This window comes from Schistocerca nitens, chromosome 6, assembly GCF_023898315.1.
Source record: "Schistocerca nitens isolate TAMUIC-IGC-003100 chromosome 6, iqSchNite1.1, whole genome shotgun sequence".
Classification (NCBI taxonomy): domain Eukaryota; kingdom Metazoa; phylum Arthropoda; class Insecta; order Orthoptera; family Acrididae; genus Schistocerca; species Schistocerca nitens.
Genome location: NC_064619.1, coordinates 29,967,730 through 29,973,151, shown reverse-complemented (window position 1 = coordinate 29,973,151; position 5,422 = coordinate 29,967,730).

Genomic DNA, 5,422 nt, shown 5'->3' with positions numbered 1-5,422 from the left:
TTTTCCTCTGCATTGATTAGTAACCATATAATATTTTCACAGGTTAAAATACGTTTTTAGAAATGGTTTATATTTAGTAGATAACCGAGATACAAAGATAAACAGCAACAATATATATACGAACACACATGAAACAATAACTATAAATCATTTAAAATTTTGGATAAGTTAAAGTAATGCTGTTACAAAGATGTAAATCAAATATTTGAATTTTTCTCTTTCTCTCCCTCCCTCTCTTTTTGTATACACTCCTGGAAATTGAAATAAGAACACCGTGAATTCATTGTCCCAGGAAGGGGAAACTTTATTGACACATTCCTGGGGTCAGATACATCACATGATCACACCGACAGAACCACAGGCACATAGACACAGGCAACAGAGCATGCACAATGTCGGCACTAGTACAGTGTATATCCACCTTTCGCAGCAATGCAGGCTGCTATTCTCCCATGGAGACGATCGTAGAGATGCTGGATGTAGTCCTGTGGAACGGCTTGCCATGCCATTTCCACCTGGCGCCTCAGTTGGACCAGCGTTCGTGCTGGACGTGCAGACCGCGTGAGACGACGCTTCATCCAGTCCCAAACATGCTCAATGGGGGACAGATCCGGAGATCTTGCTGGCCAGGGTAGTTGACTTACACCTTCTAGAGCACGTTGGGTGGCACGGGATACATGCGGACGTGCATTGTCCTGTTGGAACAGCAAGTTCCCTTGCCGGTCTAGGAATGGTAGAACGATGGGTTCGATGACGGTTTGGATGTACCGTGCACTATTCAGTGTCCCCTCGACGATCACCAGTGGTGTACGGCCAGTGTAGGAGATCGCTCCCCACACCATGATGCCGGGTGTTGGCCCTGTGTGCCTCGGTCGTATGCAGTCGTGATTGTGGCGGTCACCTGCACGGCGCCAAACACGCATACGACCATCATTGGCACCAAGGCAGAAGCGACTCTCATCGCTGAAGACGACACGTCTCCATTCGTCCCTCCATTCACGCCTGTCGCGACACCACTGGAGGCGGGCTGCACGATGTTGGGGCGTGAGCGGAAGACGGCCTAACGGTGTGCGGGACCGTAGCCCAGCTTCTTGGAGACGGTTGCGAATGGTCCTCGCCGATACCCCAGGAGCAACAGTGTCCCTAATTTGCTGGGAAGTGGCGGTGCGGTCCCCTACGGCACTGCGTAGGATCCTACGGTCTTGGCGTGCATCCGTGCGTCGCTGCGGTCCGGTCCCAGGTCGACGGGCACGTGCACCTTCCGCCGACCACTGGCGACAACATCGATGTACTGTGGAGACCTCACGCCCCACGTGTTGAGCAATTCGGCGGTACGTCCACCCGGCCTCCCGCATGCCCACTATACGCCCTCGCTCAAAGTCCGTCAACTGCACATCCGGTTCACGTCCACACTGTCGCGGCATGCTACCAGTGTTAAAGACTGCGATGGAGCTCCGTATGCCACGGCAAACTGGCTGACACTGACGGCGGCGGTGCACAAATGCTGCGCAGCTAGCGCCATTCGACGGCCAACACCGCGGTTCCTGGTGTGTCCGCTGTGCCGTGCGTGTGATCATTGCTTGTACAGCCCTCTCGCAGTGTCCGGAGCAAGTATGGTGGGTCTGACAGACCGGTGTCAATGTGTTCTTTTTTCCATTTCCAGGAGTGTATGTATGTGTCTTTGTGTGTGTAATGTGACTGCAGACAGACTGCTGGTCGGCCCTTACGTGTATTGTCAACCGACCTCGGCACACGAGAAATACGGACCTTCAACGAACTTTTGACGTCACACAGTGGGCTTGTCTGCCCTACTTCGCGTACGATAGCTCTGTGCAGGGCCCACGGGAAATCTGTACGTAGCTGTAAAGGTACGCACTACAAATTGCTTGCATTTAAACGCGTAGACAAGAATTATTAATCTCGTCTGAACTATTTACTTGCTCCTCACCAGAGACGGGCTGCACTCGTAAGACCTGCCGTGTCACGTGCTGTGACGTATGCGCTACGACCTGTCACTCTCCTGGGCCTTGACCTGCTCCGACCTGCGTGCTGTGCCCGCATCTCGTGGTCGTGCGGTAGCGTTCTCGCTTCCCACGCCCGGGTTCCCGGGTTCGATTCCCGGCGGGGTCAGGGATTTTCTCTGCCTCGTGATGGCTGGGTGTTGTGTGCTGTCCTTAGGTTAGTTAGGTTTAAGTAGTTCTAAGTTCTAGGGGACTTATGACCACAGCAGTTGAGTCCCATAGTGCTCAGAGCCATTTGAACCATTTTTGAACCTGCCTGCTGTGACGTCAGCAATGCCCAAGATATCTCGCCACACACGGGCATGCGTTACCTCCATTTTCAACGCACCTGCTTCAGTTTAACGTTAGCCGAGTACTACGTCGCGACAAGGCGTAGATCGCCGCCTCAACAGACGATTATGTCCGTAATTTTTATTCCAAATTACTCGTTTAATTTCACTGACTCAAAATCCGTTGCTACGAGCTCCGACGGAGGTACTTATCATCTTCAATCCTGCGTTCCTACACAATGCGCGCTCTTCTCTGTATGTGAGTTCATCCCCAGTAACAGTGTATTTTGTAAGCCCCTGACATTATCAGACGTGCCGCATTTTTTACTAGTCTCAGTAGCTGGCGGATTTTTGAGGAAGGCCTAGAGATGATTTTAATTTTGTGCCTGTTCAGCAGTCAGCTTATCTTACCCAACATTGAGCAGCAGCAGTAGCAGCAGTACTAACATTTTCTCGTACTTCTTGACAGTGTTTTTATTAAACTTCTTACTCGAGATCATTTGTTGATCGCTGTAGCCGGTTTTTTTTTTTTTTAAGCTCTAATGGCAGTGTCTCGCCTCGTGGGTCAGGCTATCTTCATCTTGTATGGCCCCATAACTTCGGTGTCTGGGGGGAAAGGGGAAAGGTTGCCTGTTCACGTGCATTTAAGGGGCGCTATGAGCTCGCCAGGTGTCAGTCGGTCAGTCTGGTTGAGTCTGGAGTCAGTGTGGGTCAGTATCTCGTCCCCAGCTTGCTAGTCTGTCTCTCTTCCGAATTTGTGGGGTAGTTAGTGTCTGTCTGTCGTCCCGAGTGTTAGTATGTCTTTCGTTCGGATCAATCTTTAAAGCCGGATAAATGAGAGTCCTTCCACTACGCCAGTAAGAGAACTCAGCGAGTGGTCGCCCGGTCGGGGCTTAATTCCTTCATCTGAGTCTGCGCGTTAGGCCACCAGTCTGCTCGAGTTGCACAGGCAATGGTCATTGGCGGTGGGATCGATCGGTCGGTCGGTCGCGCACTGAGACACAAGATGACTTGTCCGCCTTGAGCGTCGGCGCATGTGAGGTCGCCACGTGAATCCAGTGGGCCGCGGCGTATAGCGAGGGGTAGTGGCTTCGCGGCTGACACGAGAGCAACAGGAGTCAACCCACGACATCGGTCTGGCCGGTGTGAGCTGCGACGCCTTCCTGCGTCCGTTGAAGCGGCTGCCAGCGGACAGTTCGCGAGAGCGATTTGGGGATGCTGCGCCAGGTCCTCGCCAGATATCACATTTTATTAGAAGTTAAGTGAATGGCCATATGTTGTCTCATTTACTTCTTAAATTCTACTTGTTTTCTTGGTGAGGTCACCAGCCGCTTTGTTTTGGGGTCGTCCCACCATTCTTCTCCGTTTGCCCACCCGCGGGAAGGTGGTTATTTATGAGTTGGGTGGTCCGTTCTCCCATTGTGGAGTAGGGGCTGGTTAGAGCAACCTGCGGTTCGGGTTGTTCGGTAATCTCCCAATCAACCTGCTGTACATTAATAGCTGCCTCTGTCATGTTTGTCAGATTCGGTGTGTTAACGAATTTATTGCTTGAAATGTAACGGCCAAATTACTGAAATATGTTTTTGTCTTGCCTATCATCTTGAGAGGCGGTATATGTGTACTGTGGAGCACGTTTGGCCAACCTTGTATAATTTCATGTAAGATTGCATTTCATGGGATTTTATTTAAATGGCCATTTTAGTATATAAAGTTGCCACCCTTCAACCGTAAGACTTCTCTTAGAAGTTAAAATCAAATTGCACTTTCGGTGGCAAGTTAGTCTTTTAATTTTAGTGTTTTGTACCATTTCCATCCCTCCTACAGGGTGTATAGTTTGTGTGCTGGTGTGAATTGTTAAATGGTTCAAATGGCTCTGAGCACTATGGGACTCAACTGCTGAGGTCATAAGTCCCCTAGAACTTAGAATTACTTAAACCTAACTAAGGACAACACACACATCCATGCCCGAGGCAGGATTCGAACCTGCGACCGTAGCGGTCGCGCGGTTCCAGACTGTAGCGCCAGAACCGCTCGGCCACCAGCGGCCGGCTGAATTGTTAAATCTTTTACCTTAAGGTAATCGGATGTGTTGCAGATTTGCACAGTGTAGTCTCTCAGAGGTTGTTGTGAGCGGTCGTGGCTATGGCCGTGTCGAAAGGGAGCGGCAAGGTTCTCAGCCCGAAAGCTCATACAATCAAAGATTTGTTTCTTTCTGCCTCTGAATAAATTGCCACTTTGATATTTAGAGCGTTCTTTCTGTTTATAATTTTAAATCTGTTTCTTAACAAAAAGCTTTTAGGAATAAAATTCCCATTTGTTAAAAGCAATTTCATTTTGATTTCATCAGTTACTCCCGGGCAACTACTTCCACGCTCACTTAGTGTGATTAAATGTGTTAATGTTCTTGATGAATCGCTAGTAAATAAGGTAAATTCTTAAGAAAAAGTTTAGAAAGTGAATTCACGGTTCATTGAGAATGTGAGTCTGACGGGAGGCGTCCCAGAAATAAGTTCCTACAGTCGCACTTTCCTCGGTGGCTGAGATGGATAGAGCGTCTGCCATGTAAGCAGGAGATCCTAGGTTCACACGTGTATCATTGATGACTGCACGACAAAGAGCTTTACGCCTCGCCTTGGCCCGTCAACATCGACATTCTACCGTTGGAAACATGTTGCTGGTCGGACGAGTCTCTTTTCAAATCGTATGGACCAGTACGTGTATGGAGACAACGTCGGTAATCCGTGGACCCTGAATGTTAACAGGGCACTGATCAAGCTGGTGGAGGCTCTGTAATGGTGTGGGGCGCGTGCAGCTGGAGTGATATTGGACCCCTGATACATCTAGATACGAAAAGCACATAAGCATCCTGTCTAATCACCTGCAGCCATTCATGTCCATTGTGCATTTGGACGGACTTTGGCAATTCCAGCAGAACAATGTGACATCCCACGTGTCCAGAATTGCTACAGAGTGGCTTCAGGAACACCTCCTGAGTTCAAACCCTTTCGCTTGCTACCAAACTCACCAATCATGAACATTATATAGCGTATCTGGGATGCCTTGCAACGTGCTGCTAGGAAGAGGTATCCACCCCCTCGTGTTCTTAACGATTTATGGACAGCCCTGCAGGAT